Here is a 15,577-nt window from a genome sequence, read left to right on the forward strand (position 1 = left end):
ACCACCTCTTGTTCTCAAAACTCCCCATGTACCCTGGCTCAAAGAACAATCTAGCCTTTAATCTTATCTTTTTTTCCATGTGAGAGCCCATAGGCTTTGGCATATCACAAAGGAGTTTTTATTACTGTAACATATAGTATTATTCATAGTAAATATTGTGTGTCTTACACTAGGTAACTGAGCCTTCAGAGAGTTTTTACAGAGCCATTAGCCATGTAATTCCCATAGAGCTATTTTACCCAATGTTACTTCTATAGAATGGTTTTGAAGTGTGAACCCATTGAAACAAGAGCAGTATTACTATGTATGGATTCCCCTGTCCCATGCTGCTGACCACTGGGGAGTTCCCCAGTGACTGTTACTGTAGATGGTGGGTGTGATGGGGTTTCTCCCATCATCTGATAGAGAAGGGAAAGTACTCCAATTAGAGTCATGTGCCCTACCTGTGGGGCAACTGACTGATTGCCTTCAGGCTAGAGGGGACAGTCCTAGGTAAGGATCATTAGACATCTGGACCTTATAAGGAGCCTGAAGGAGCTAAATTGGGGAGAGCCTTCAGGGAAGGCAGGACTCTCCTGTAAAGAGAGAATCACGGAGAACAAGGCAGGCTCTTGTGAGGGAAATCCTAGGGACGAAGTGAAAGCAAAGTTGGCAATGTTGACATAGCCCTGTGAAGGGGCAGAAGACTTTCTTGTTTATTACTGATTGATGCTTATTACACTGGACTTTTGATACACTGGAAAGATACAAGACCAGAGAAGTCATTCTAAGACAGGATAAGGATGAGCCAGTGCAACACAGATGAAGTAGCCAAAGGGGGCTCTAGCGGTGCAGATAAGGGCAGCACTGACTGGATGCACCTGACTGGGAGTAGAGGTGGCTACAGAGGACTATAGGATGGAGTGGAAGAATATGTGATGTCCATATGCAAAGGATTGTGGAAATCTACTGTGAAGGGAAGTCCTGTGCCAAGGAGGTACTAATGGTTTATTAAATCAGCAATTTAATGTGCTTCTGGGCCCAAATAACTGGTGTTTGCTACGGCTTAAGTTCTGCTCTTTTCAGTGTTGGTCTCAATGGACTAAAGATAAGATCCATTTACTGGAGGTAATTTTTTAGGAAAAGCTCAGCAATCCTGTACATTAATTGATGTTCATAGCTCATGGTTTATTTTATCAGGCATTCAGTTAATGATTCCAAGTGTTCAGAATGATGCTTTATGAATGAAAAGAATCAGTAGGTGTGGGTCAAATTCACCTGTAGTGTAATTCCCCAGACCTCAATGATAATCTGAAAATAAAAATGAATGAGACCAACTTTATGTTCAAGTTCGCCTTCTGCATCATTCCCCTTCACCATTCTTTTTATATGATAGGCTCTACCTCTTCACTTTCCTTTCTTTCATTCAGACTAATCATCTCCTGGGGACACCAGTGGAAGTGATTAAGACTAAGCGGCTATAGTATCATGATGTTGGAGCGTATTCATGGAAGTTGAGTGCATAAATCCCAACAAAATGAGATAATATACAATAGAACCATATTAATTTACTCCTTGGTCTGTTGTAAAACCAGATGTGGTACAGTTCCTCGCTGACCTTGAGTAGTCATGTATGTTTCACATTATAGAACATGAGGATTTGTCATGCATTGTTTTATCAGTTGATTTACACCAAAGTCTGCATCCCCTGTGCACCCAAAAAGCCAACCCATTTATGTATTTGAATTTAATTCTTAATGAAACATCCCCCCAAAAGGTACCAATCTAAAAAGAAACTACAGCAGCAGCAAACCTACTGGCAGCTTCCACCAAACAAAACTTCTCGTCCACACAGCCATCAGACCCTCCATTCCTGAAAGCCTGAGTCTTCCAGCCTGGTCAATAAATTCTGCCTAGATACTTGTCTGTTAGCCATCACAATATTTGAGTGCCTCTCAAACACTAATGAATTGATCCTCACAGCATTTTTGTGAGTGAGGGCATGATTATTATCTCCATTTAACAGATGGGGAACAGAGACACTGACAGTCAAATTTCAAAAGCACCTAGGTGACTTAGAAACCTAAGTCACTTTTGAATTTAGGTTCCTTTTGAAAACAAGCCTAAGTGACTTGCCCAAGGGTACCCAGGGAGTCTGTAGCTGAGCCAGGAACTGAACCTAGATCTCCTGAGTCCCCCTCTAATGCCTTAATCACAAATCCATGTTTGATGGTTACAGGGTTAATTGCACTTCTGTCCCTTCTTTGATCTCTTTGAGTGCACCTCTGAGGTGTCAAGCAGATGTGACACTGGGGAGCATGTGGGGTCACATGTCCCCCAAATTTGCTGCTTGGTTTGTTTTGAGCAAGTTCACACAGATAAGCATGCATAGTAATACTGCTGAAGCTGGCTGCCCTCACTCTACCTCCCCCCCTTCCATCAGCAGGCACAGGTCATCTCTGGTATTAAGCCTCATGCTTTTACATCTCCAGGAGTGGAATTTTGCAGTTCTCCCACTCTCAGATCAGCCCTGGGCGGCAGCATCCTGGGCATGCTCTGCGCTCACCCAGCAGTGCCAACTGGGAACAGCCATTGGGGTTCTTCCCTTCAGGAGTGTGATGTCCAGTGGTGAATATAGTGACCAGACAGCCTTCTTAGTACCAAAGTATTGATTATTTTAACACAAGGAACAAAGCATCAGTGTAAAGAGGATTTTAAAATGGACAGTCCACACACGTCTATCTTGCTAAAGCCGTACCATCCTGTCATGGTGACCTAAGCAGGTCTAGCTTCTTCAGACATTCCCAGTGGTTGCCTGAGTCTGTCTGTTCCCCTGAATAACTACCTGAACAGCCATGCCCATCTCTTGAAATAGTCTCTTTTTAAATGAGCCAGTGTTGCTTTGTTTTTGTCAGTTCCCAGTTCTGTAACTTGGCTGGAACCAGGAGGTAGAATGTTGAAAGTTAATAGTTTGGGCATTGTGTCTTAACAACCCTTAGATATGTTCACTGGGGGCGGGAGGGAGGAGGAAGGCACTTATTTTGACCCATAGTTTCACTTTCTGCTTCTTTTTCTTGCAACCTGCCATTAAACAAAAGCAACATTCATACAGTAAACATCCCAATAATGAAGTCACTATGCAGTATTAATAAATTACAGAGCAGCTACATGTCCATCCCACCATGCTTCTTAAGGTAAGTTTGACTATTGCTAAGTTAATGGAGTGCTAGGCTCAATGATGTAATAAGACCCCTTTTTTACTGTTATGCCATTAAAACAATTAATTTTGGTTTGTGGGTTTATATTTTATTTACAATAGCAGCCACCCCAGAGGCTTTTTTTGACATAGAATCATAGAATATTAGAGTTGGAAGGGACCTCAGGAGGTCATCTAGTCCAACCCCCTGCTCAAAGCAGGACTAACTTCAGCTATATCATCCCAGCCAGGGCTTTGTCAAGCCTCATCTTAAAAACCTCTAAGGATGGAGATTCCACCACCTCCCTAGGTAACCCATTCCAGTGCTTCACCACCCTCCTAGTGAAAAACGTTTTCCTAATGTCCAACCTAGACCTCCCGCCCTGCAACTTGAGACCGTTGCTCCTTTTTCTGTCATCTGCCACCACCAAGAACAGCCTAGCCCCATCCTCCCTGGAACCCCCTTTCAGGTAGTTAAAGGCCGCTATCAAATCCCCCCTCATTCTTCTCTTTTGCAGACTAAACAAGCCCAGTTCCCTCAGCCTCTCCTCATAAGTCCTGTGCTCCAGCCCCCTAATCATTTTTGTTGCCCTCCGCTGTACTATCTCCAACTTGTCCACATCCTTTTTGTAGTGGGGGGCCCAAAACTGGATACAATATTCTAAATGCCTCACCAATGCCGAACATATAACAAAACACAAAGAAAAACAAACCAGAATCCATTTCCACACTGAACTCTGTCAAATAACTGGCAAACTTTCCATTTCTGAATCATTTTTAAGCTCCTTTGGCCATCAGTAAGGATCAACCTATCTGTATGAAGCACGCATGTGGCCAAATTCTGCACTCTCTTAAATCCATGCAGCCCTACTGCGACAGCAGATCAGAAATGTCATTATGTGCAGAATTTTGTAAGTTGAGTTTTCCATCAAACATCATTTGCCTGTAAAAATACTTTGCTTATAGGCTGAAACATCACTGTTCCTTCTCTTTCTTCAGAATCACATCCCTGCCCCACCTTTCAGAAACAGCTTTAAAACAAATGGCTTGCAAGTCATGTGTCTGCATTCATGAGGATTTGCTGTAATGTAGCATGGCCGGCAAATCTTCTGAGATCCTATGGCTGCTACAAAATGCGAAGTTTTCCCTTACACTGAACCTTGGAGCACTGTGGCATTTTGTAGGTTTAGCAGCTCCTGAGGCCCTTTGGGGCTCAGTAGCATCCTTTGTCACAGTGATTCTTTAGAACGATTGTGGCCAGGTTCAATTTCAGGGTGGAGAAGCATGGCTGCGCTTGAGGGGGGATTTACCCTATGAAGGGCAGGCAGCAGAACTGTTGCCACTGTTCGCAGGAAGTTCTACCTGCAGTGGCAGCTTTAAAAGCCAGCTGGGGCTCTCTCCCCAGCAGAATAGAACAGCAGGTGGCTTGCACTGCTGTACCCTCACCCCAAGTGTACTATGCTCCATGGGAGGCCTGCAGCCAACATAACCTAATGATAAAATGACCACAGTAACTTTTCTCCCCTAAAAAGATTCCTCAGGTAATATTTAGCTTGGAGGAGACTCCCATTCTCTTTCTCTGCCTCTTGCTTTGTAAAGAATAAACGTCCCTTATTTTTTAAACTTTGTTTTCCTTTTCCAAGTCAAGTAAACAAGTAGATGTTTGAATTTAGCTCACTCACTTTTCCCCCCTTCTCTGGGGTATCACAGACTACAAGACTATGATAACATCTACCAAACTTGTTGAGGTGAGACATCTGATTAAACACATGTTGCTCTTTTAAATGTAAGTTATTGGCAATTTGACCCCACTTGTAGGTTTCACGTCCAACCAGAAAAGCAGTGGGAGATCTGGCCCTAAATATACTGTACCAACTACACAGAGCAGATTGACAGTAAAACATTACATATTAGGTCATACAGCTGTGATGAAATCATTAATAAAACCTTATATCATTAGATTAAATGCTAGATATAAACTAGTGATAGTAGAGCCAGGCTTTCCTCCCACTTACACGTATACATCCTCACTGAAGTCAACGGGAGCTGCATCTGTATGACTGAGAAGAGAATTTGGCCCAGGTGGGTATAATAAAACAGCCTTCAGTTGAATTGCCTGGCTTTCGGGGAGAGTAGAATGTTGCTCATTGTATTTACTACAGTGTTTGTTTTGGGAGCTCAATTATTCCTACTAATTCTGTCAGAACTGTAATATACTGTCTCAGTAATGGCAAACATATGAAACAAGCAGATGGTGAAGGCAGAAAACTGAACATGTCCTGATAATGTGGCACAGCAAGTTCATCTTTCATAACCACAGCATAGCAATCACATATACAGTCATATTATAGACCACATTTCATAAGAAAATACCTAGGTCCCTCACAGGGCCCTGGAAGATTATTTCTGATACTTTTGTAGGGATGAAAGCTAGAGCTGAATATGGACCCATCGTTTATTATTGCTAGCAGATGAGTGACAGAACTGATACTAATCAAAATGGTTCAATCATAGCTCTTGTCATCTGCCATATCACTATAATGGTAGAAAGTTTTTCTATCTACCGATATGTAAATATGCAGCCATCCTGCATTCCAAAAATCCTGTAGACAACTTTGTGATAAAGTTGCTATTACCATGTATGATAACCAAATACTGAAAGTCAAAAATATGTATTTTTTCCTTTTTAAATACCAAAATCCTTCATTTCACATTAAAAGGTTCAGTTTCCTTGCTTCTTTGCATGGGCAGAGCTTTCAAAGATTCTCCCTCTAGCCCCAGCATTTCCTCACCTTTCATTTCCAGACACCCTTAAAGCAACTCACTTAGGCCATGTCTACACTACGGAGTTAAGTGATGTCGATGATCATAAGCCACTTTAGTTACATCAGCTGAGCATGTTTACACAATGCTTGTGTTGGTGAAGCATGTCCACAGTCATTACTCTTGGATTGACAAAGAAAGCACTGCATCATGGTAGCTATCCCAGTGTGCAATTCATCACCCTCTTTCACCCTCTGCTGCTGGGAGTGCTGGAAATGGATCATGGTGCATCATGGGCATGTGCTCGCCATCCCATGATGCAGTTATTTCCGTCCCATCATTCCATGCACTTCCTACTTCGTTTTGTGCCATTTTTGAACAGGCCTTGTAAACTGTGTGCCTGCCACCTCTGCCTGACAGCAGGGATCCTGAGCTGCTGACCAGTCTGGTGATGAGCGTAATGAACACAACATGGCTGGTCTTGCAGTATTTAATGTGCTGCAAAACAGAGAATGAATCGGTGATGCCTGCCCTGCTGTCTGCCATGGAAACCAATCATTCAAGATTGTTGCTGGCATTCGTGCCACAGCTTGCCATGGTGGACCATCGGTACTGGGCTCGGGAAACAAGCACTGAGTGGTGGAATCGCGCTGTGATGCATATATAGGATGATGAGCAGTGACTGCAGAACTTTCAGATGCACAAATCTGCCTTCCTGGAACTGTATGCAGAGCTCGCCCCAGCACTTTGGCACAAGGACACCAGAATGAGATCTGCCTTCACTGTGGAAAAGCAAGTGGCAGTTGCTGTGTGGAAGCTAGCAACTCCAGACTGCTACCGGTCAGTCACGAATCAGTTTGAAGTTGGAAAGTCCACCGTGGGGGTTGCAGTGATGCAAATGTGCAAGGCTATTAATCACCTCTTGCTACAAAGAACTGTGACTCTTGATAATGTGCAGGAAATAATGGATGCCTTTGAGGCAATGGGATTCCCTAACTGCGGAGGGGTAAAGGTAGAACACATATCCCAATTTTGGTCCCCAACCTCTTGCGACGGAGTATATCAACCAAAAGGGCTACTTCCCCATGGTCTTGCAGGCCCTGGTGGATCACCAGGGCTGTTTCACTGACATCAATGCGGGGTGCTCAGAGAAGGTGCATGATGCACGCATCTTTAGGAACACTGGACTGTACAGAAAGCTTCATGCTGAGACTTTTTTTTCCAGACCAGAAGATTCCAATGAGGGATGTGGAAATGCCCATAGTGATCCTTGGGAACCCTGCCTACTCCTTGCTCCCGTGGCTCATGAAATCTTACACCAGGACTCTAGACAGCAGCAAGGAGTGCTCCAGCAACAGGCTCAGCAGGTGCCAAATGACTATTGAATGTGTCGTTGGCCAATTAAAAGGGCACTGATGCTCTTTTTGGCCAGTTGAACCTCAATGAGGAAAATATTCCGATGGTCTTTGTGCCCTACTGTACCCTGCATAATATTTGCAAAGCAAAGGGGGAAAAGTTTCCCCAAGGTGGACCGCTGAGGCTGATTATCTGGTTGCTGATTTTGCGCAGCAGGATACAAGGGCAATCAGAGGGGTGCAGCGGAAGATTATTTGAATCAGAGAGGCTTTGAAGGAGCATTTTGACAATGATTCCCAGTAATGTGTCTTTATCAGATGCATTCAGCCAGGCAATATTTACTTGCTGCCTTGAATGACTCCTTTAGAGCTTCCTTCCTGAGCGTTAATTATACCTAGCAAATATTTTTGCCTATAGCCACTGTGTTTGATTGTTAGCACTGGACTCGTTTTATTTCAAAGCTGCAAGTTTAATAACTGGACAAAACACAAAATTTTGGTCAAACAGGGGACATGACAATGAGGAACAGTCTCATGGTTAGGACTCTCACAGCTGGGTGGAACTCCAGCTTTCACTGTGAAACCAGTCCTTAAGTGTGGAATGGACAGGCTTCTGTGAGGGACCAGGAACACATGAAGAATGCAGTGGGAGAGTCTGGGGAGGGCATGAACTGTAGTTCTGTAGTGACTGCAGGGGAAGTTGTGCATGGATATGCTCAGATTACAGGGTAATTAGGGACTTCATCATCTCTGTCTGGCCCTCCAGGAACTTTATCATCCGCTCCTGCCCCTGTGTCCTTTCCAGGATATCCAGCTTCAGTCTTTCATGAATTGTCTTCCTTCACCACGCTCTTGTTTTGCTATGTACTGCATCTGTTAACTGCAGCACTTCAAAAAACATATCCTCCTTACTCTTCCTGGTTCACTGCCTTATCTGACTGAGGTGCTCCGCTGGTGTGGAGGAGTGGGTCCTCAAAGGCACATCTGCAGAAGCCAAAGAAACAATGAACAGAGACAGTATTGTGAATGCACTCACAGTCGTGAATCACAGACATTACACACCTCTTTCTCACTGTCCCTTGGCTAGCACACAGGTCAGCATGATTCCCAAATATGGCGAGTTCATGGGGAAGGGTGGTGTGGGCAGGGGGGAATGGACAAGAAGATACAAAGGGTGGTTTGCATAGGGGGTTACTAGGAGCGGCTAGGGAGCTTATTCTAAATATTGGTAACCTTTTCCACAGGCTAAATTAATCAAACCCGGTATCTCACTCCTAAGCCTGGGTAACCCAGGATTCAAGGCTACATCTCCTGCATGCATGTGGCTTCAGACTGGCTCCATATGTTGCTTGCCTGTGTGCCTTTCTGGTCCCTGCAGAAAAAATTGCCACAAAGTTCCCGACAGCAGGGGGAGAAACAAGGCCAGTCTGCCAAAGAACCTTCAGCAGAGGATTGCAGAATACATACAGGAACGTTTCCTAGAGATCTCTATGAAGGATTCCCAGAACATCCCGGTGTACATTAACAAACTTTTCCGCCGTGGCCACACTAGGGTAAATTCATCCCTGTAATTCTATTAGAATCAATGAAGTTACATCAGGGATGAATCTGCTTCTGAAATTGCCCACTGCTGAACTTTGAGGAAGTTCCATTTTTGGATCAACACCTGGATCTGAACCCCGTGGCAAAAGACCAGCTGTATAAGGGGTGTACAAACCCCACACTGGGAAACCAGGGGTTAAAGGTTCATTCTGGGCCCAGCCAGCATTGTCCGCACACACCTGCAACAAATGCTCCCTCGGATGGAGCACTTAAAAGAGAGAGGTGTGGCTCATTTGGGTGGCAGAGCTGAAAGGAGACACATCTGCAGCGCACAGCTCCAGTAGTGTAGCAGCAGGCTTTGACTCTGGTATAGCTGCCCCGAAAAGGGGGCCCTCCCTGAGGGAAGGGAGGCACCACCCCTGGAATACCCAGGAAAGGTGAATAATATACCTTACCTATCAGTGAGACCTAGGAACTGGGGGTCCCCTCCACACAATTCCCCTGCCAGTCACAGACTGCGGTGTGACCACTAGGCCACATTCCCCCTACTGGATGCTGTTGGGGCATCTTTACAGGTGACTAGAAGCAGAGCAGGAAGAAACTGCAGCAACAGTGAAAGGAAACATGAATGTACGATGGAACAATAAACAAGGATCCAAGTCTATCCGTTGCTTCAGTGAGGAACAAGGGGATGAGACAGTGCTTGTTTTCATTAAAGTAAGTAACAGGCTACAGCATTTTGTTGCATTGTACAATAACACAGCACATTAAGTAATGAGAGTTTCTGAAAAATATTTCATATGCATCTAGTTCATTCCTGGCTTGAAGAAACAAAAGGCAAGAGAATCTGTTTAATCGTTTCATCCCTCTGAGTCTCCTGCATTCTACTTCCTGAGGAAAGTTGTCTTCCTTTATCTTTTTTAGTAAATGGCTTGCTGATTTAGCATCCCAGGAGATACTGTATGTTGTTTCTTCTGTATTACTCAGAGCAGTGCTGGGAACAGGCGTGGCATCATTTAGGAGACCTCATTGATGTCCCTACATTTTCTCTGTGTTTCCAGGTTGAAATCGGGGGACCAGGTGGAAAAGAAATGTTCTTTTAATGGTTCGAGCTGTTTTCACTCTCCTCACAGTCCCTTGTGCTGAGACTGGTTACAACCCCAGTTCTAGTTTCCTTTCAGGGTTTCATGCAGGGATTGCAGAAGCTCTTTCCATGCCTAAATCCTTTATGAGCAGTTTCACGTATAGATGCCATACTTTCCTGCTAGCACAAAGGGGACAGAAACAAAGCATAACTAGTCAGTCGAAGACTTCTCCATTGACCATACATTTTCAGCAGCACAAATGGGCCATTAAGCCAACTTACTAATGATTCCTCTGACTCTACATTGCACCTGGGAAACCCAGGGTGGGGCTACGTGTAAGAGGGTGTAGTTGAAGCGCTGCTGCATTCCAGCTGTACCTGGCTGCTGGAATGGCTCTCAAGGGGCTGTTGACAGCCAGCATAGCTGATCTAAATTATGCTGAGTACTCGGCTGGCACAGAATGGGCCCCTGGATCAGGGAGCTGCACAAAGTCAGCACTCATTGGGTACAGCTGAGCATCTGTCTTGGAGTGCCAGGTGGTATTGGGGCTTATTTTTCTGCTAACTGTATTTCCTTTCTGAAGGTCCCTAACAGGGGGATGCCTCCTATGTGTTCCCTGGTGGCCTGGAGTGGCTCTGCAGCTGCCTGCCTTTGTTTCCTCTCTCAGGTAATCTCCTAATTTAATGCAAGTGCTGCTGTCTCAATAATACCCTTCTTTGGGGCTGGTTTATTATTAAAACTGCATGCAACATAGTCCATAACCATAGTCCCAACATAAAATGACTATTTGCACTGGGGGTGATACATGGATTTTAAGATCAGCTAACATCTCATCCCTCAATGCTCCACATATCACACAGCGATGCCTTTGGCCATACCCAGCCTCTGTTGGTCCTCATCTGTCCCTCTGACCCTGGACAGCCACCTCAGCCCCTCCAGCTGGAGTGCAGCTCCGCTCTTCCCCTAAGGAACCCTCACAGCCTCTCAGTTGGGAGCATCCCTCACTCGTCCTGGATCTCTCGTGGTTCCTTTGGAACCAGCTGTGTGGCCGTGAAAATGACAGCAGTCATGTTCCCGCACCATTCCCCTGCCTTCAGCCTTCCCTTCCCCCAGGTCTCTGCCTTGGGGACACTAGCCAGCAAACCCATCTTGCTGTTCTCCTGCCTTTACCCTTCTCCCAGGAACCACAGACAGTCTCTGCCAGCTCTCCTCTCCTAAGGAATCCCTGACTCACCAGGTAGTTTCTCTCGTAGGGCCCAGGTGCTCTCTTGTAAGGCCAATTGATTGGCCACATTGGAGTGTGCTGATAAGGCACAGGTGTATTGGCCCTGCTGCCTCTTAAAGGACCAGTGTCACCCAGAGTCAGATTGTGACACTTTTACTCACAGAGTTGTACCTTAATCCAGAAGTAATTCTATTGATTTCAGTGGGACTGTTCCCCGAATAAAGTACTATTCAGTGTAAGTATGAGGGGGCAGAGAGGCCCCACATTGGCAGTGAGAAGATTAAGGAAAACATGTGGGCCCTCCACACATCTGGGTGGAGCTAGTATGAGGCACGGAGAGGTGAGCTAAAAGGAGGAGAACTAGCTGAGATTCAGACTGACCAGGAAGGAGAACACAACACTGCTTCTCTTGACGGGAGAGAAGCCTGGTTGCAGCCCTAAGACAGAGCTTGCATACTAGCTGGATCAGCCCTCATAGAAGGGATGACCAGACCCAGGTGGGAAATTGGTGGAAGCACAAACTGCTTGGGAGATCAGACCTGAGAAGGGTAGGGATTTACTGACGTTTCACAAGATGACCCTGTTCTGAGTTGGGTTTTTTTGTTCCAGATCACTTTTGAACCTTAATGTCCTAAAAGGGGTAGGATTGAAGAGTACTTTGGCTGGAGAGCCAAAGCATCAGTACATTGGACCTCAGAGAGAGAGAGATCCCAGCAACTGGGTGAATTGTGCCCTGAAGGGTCACAAGGGACACCACAATGTGGTTATAGTAAGGTTACCTGAACTGGTCCTTAATTCTTCCTTGATATTGCGCTGGTAGAAACCAGCACAAAATTTTTGTATCTGTGAATATCTAGTCTCTCTTGGGTATGTCTCCCACAGTGTTATGTGCACATGCTTTACTATTTTATAACTACATTAAATTAAAAGGTTTTCTTATAACTGCTTAAAATATGAGCAGCTGCAGAAACACCAGTTACTTATGGCTAGTAAGACTGGCCTACAAGGGACAGTGATACTAAATTTAGAGTTAAAGGAAAGGGGAGAAAAGGCGGGGGAGTGGACTCTGCCCAGTTTAAACAACTAATCTCTACTGGCAGCAGCAAGTTGTGTAAATGATTTGTTATAATCAAACCTGCAAGTATAGAGAAGCACTTTTAGGGGTTAGACTCTAGTCTAGAGCATTAAGTCTAGGAATGAAGAGACTATTCCCAGCTGACTCGCTGTGTGACCTTAGGTAATTTTAATTAACACCCCTGTGGAAGTGGAAGAAGTTACGAGATTTGAATTAACTGTAAGCTATATAGGGACTATGTGTATATGTACCTCGATGTTCATGCAGTATCTTGCCAAGTAGGATCCTGATCCTCACTACTGAAACACAAGGAAACACTAATAAATGTTTCCAGTGCACTGAGAGAAGTGAGGATGTAGAAATGCTGTGAGAGGCCTACTAACCACTGTCCAATTTTCCCACTACACTGGAGGGGAGGTTGGGATGATTTCCTTGTCTCTGGAGTTGGGATATTGTTGAATCATCCCTGCTAGAGATGACTTAGCAATGAGGATCATAAAACTATTTCTAAAGAGCAAGCTTTTACTTTTGAAATAAACCACATTCTACCAAGTGGCAGGTATTTTCAAAAATGCCCCCTCAAGGGCAACATTGTGTCTTCCTACAAGGCTTTCACTCCCTCTCCCTACTTCAGATAACATATGCCAATCACTACTCAACTATCAATACTTGGTGTAGATTTTAAGAATAAGGTATAAATATTTCCAGCAACTTATCTAATGAGAATACGTTCACTGTTTGGTTACAGTTAGGAGAAAAAAGTTTTGCTTAAGTAGGAAAACAAAATGAATGAGCCCCCCCCAAGACCTGATGTTTACCACAGGAGACAGAGAAATGTATTTAACATATAGGTACTAATCACTGAATGGATGGAAAGCACTCTAACAGTTAAAATGTTGTTATGGGTTGGGTTAAATGTCCTTGAAGCTGGTGGCTGTAACAGCTGCTCTTCAGTCAAGATAAGTGTAAAAAGCAATTGAGGTGAGTTCATTTATGGAACTAGACAGCTGAAACAATAGGAGCATCTCCCCCCTGCAAAAAAAAAAAAAAAAAAAAAAAGATGAAAAAAACCAGGCACATAGCAAGGCTTGAGTAGAAGCTGAACCATATGGCCCAAGGGATTTCCTAGGAACTGATATAGCAAACCCCGGGGCCAGGACATTGATTGGTGGAATTGTGTGTGAGAGAGAAGTAACAGAAAAACCAAGAAGAACCTCAGAAGCACTGGTAGCGTAACCTTGAGGAAAAAGCTAAGAGCTTTTTGGCTAAGTGCTGACTGGAAAGGGGCATAGAACTGTGAGCAAAGAAACTGTCTCCTGCTGTTTGATTCCTACTGTGTTGAGGGAAGCAGGATTTTGTACATTCTTTGTAAATAGACAGGATTTCATCAAAGAAATACCTGACTTTAGCATCAATTTATCCCCCAACAGAAGCAACCTGCTAGACTCCAAAAATTGGCAAACTGAGTCAAAAAAGATAATATTATTATTTACTTAAATATTCAATCTCTGCTTTGCACATCCACCAGCACGACCAGCATTTAACCCCACGGCCCATTTCTGACACCTACCTGATCTCTAGCCTTGAAGTGACAAACAAACAACCCTCTGCCACGTACCAAAGTCTCAGATAGCCAAGAGAGATGAGTACCCAAACTGCATCCCAGCACACCGCCTAACCTTCCTCCCGGATGGAAAATGCAAAAAGCTACGTTAATGCTACGCTGAGATTTTTCCTGAACAAAAGTCAGGCAATCCAAAGTTATGTTTCCCACAGCAACTATAAAACCAGGTATTCTGAACATATACTGTAAATTAAAGCACTAAAATTAACTCCAGCTACAGAACAAAAATACTACATAGAGTGCATACAAGGGGCCCTGCGGTACAGTAGCTGTGGAAGGTACAACTTTGAATTTCCACACTGTTGTGTGTGTAAAAGCCAAACATGTTTGAACTTAGAGTTTAGATTTAGATCCATACTATAGCCACCATCAGTTGCGATAAGGGGCCAAATGTGTATGGATAGGTATTGAGTTATTGGTCACTACACAAGTGAGATGCTAAAAAACTGGTATTGGAGTAGCTGTGCTAATACATGTGTTAAACCTTTGAGCCCAATGGGAACTTGATGGCTGAAGAAATCTGAACAGACTCGGATCAAGTTGCATGCCTATGGAGGGAAATATATTTTATCAGTGATACTTATGTTACATTAGTATCTCAGTCTTCAATGTGTTTATCGTTATAACACTCCTGTGAGGCAGGGCAGTGCTGTTATCCCCATTTTGGGGTTGGGGGCCTGAGGCACAGAGAGGTTAATGACTTGCCCAACCTCCCACAGGAAGCTTGCAGTGGAGTACCCAGGTTTCCCAAGTGAAAGGCTAATGCCCTAACTGTTGGACTGTGCTCCCTCTTCCAGCATACTTGACCCCATGTGCATTACAAAACTATGACTGAATACCCCACAGCATCCTCTTAGCCAGGCATTCATGCACTGTGCTGTAGTAGGTGACCATTAAGAGAACTCCTACCTAACTGAATTCTTCACTCAACACCCAAATAACAATCCTGACAAGGCGGGAGAGGCAATCTCTTTGATTGGACCAACTTCTGTTGGTAAGAGAGACGCTTTCGAGCCACACAAAGCAGAAAGCTTGTCTCCCTCACCAGCAGAAGTTGGTCTACCACCAACAGATATTACCTCACCCACCTTGTCTGTTTAATATCCTGAGACTGACACCACTACAACTACATTGCACATACTCCTTAGGGTGACATTCCTTAACCTGCCAGATTAGCACTCAAGTTTTAAGTCAACACTGAAGAATTTTTAGTGTTCAGGTTTTTATCTTGTTGAATTTGTTAGACTGGTTTAGTGTCAGTGTAACAGGGCTGCTGCTTACTGACCATCCCTCCTCACCCAGGTTGTCTCTGTAGACTCCTCACCTCTGTTTTCCTCTCTCTGAGGCCCTTTAAGAACTCAGATGCTTTCTCTGGCTCACAGTACCCCAGTACCTGAAGGTAGCTTAATACCAGAACCGGTTTAGAACGATCCAGAGTCCCAAACTAAAGTCTGTTCCAACAACACAAAGAAAAAAAAATCTATACTTAGCTCTGGCATTTTGTCTCACCCCAGGGCTCTTCTTCTGCCCAGTGTGATCTCCCAGCTTTCTTTCACTGGGGCTCTGACATCCAGTCCCGAACATAGTTAGGGTTTTCCACCACCCCCCAGGAGCCTTCTGCTCACTGGGCTTTATCTCCAAACTCCCTGGTGTCATGGTGCCACAGCTCCCTAAACTTCCCCCTTTCACTGCAGCCTCCTTGCTCTTTAAAGGGAATTGCCTAATTCCCCACT

General features: G+C 44.5%; 1 long non-coding RNA gene across 1 annotated transcript; it reads left to right on the forward strand.

Annotated features, from left to right (window-relative positions):
* The first annotated feature begins 9,237 nt into the window (after positions 1 to 9,237).
* LOC137158535 (uncharacterized) lies at positions 9,238 to 12,087 on the forward strand. Its single transcript, XR_010921436.1, has 3 exons — positions 9,238 to 9,552; positions 10,504 to 10,587; positions 11,755 to 12,087. It is a non-coding gene; the product is annotated as an uncharacterized lncRNA (long non-coding RNA).
* Positions 12,088 to 15,577: the final 3,490 nt, after the last annotated feature.

This window comes from Emydura macquarii, unplaced genomic scaffold (genome assembly GCF_026122565.2).
Source record: "Emydura macquarii macquarii isolate MOO-44397 ecotype Brisbane River unplaced genomic scaffold, CSIRO-AGI_Emac_v2 contig_1713, whole genome shotgun sequence".
Classification (NCBI taxonomy): Eukaryota; Metazoa; Chordata; order Testudines; family Chelidae; genus Emydura; species Emydura macquarii.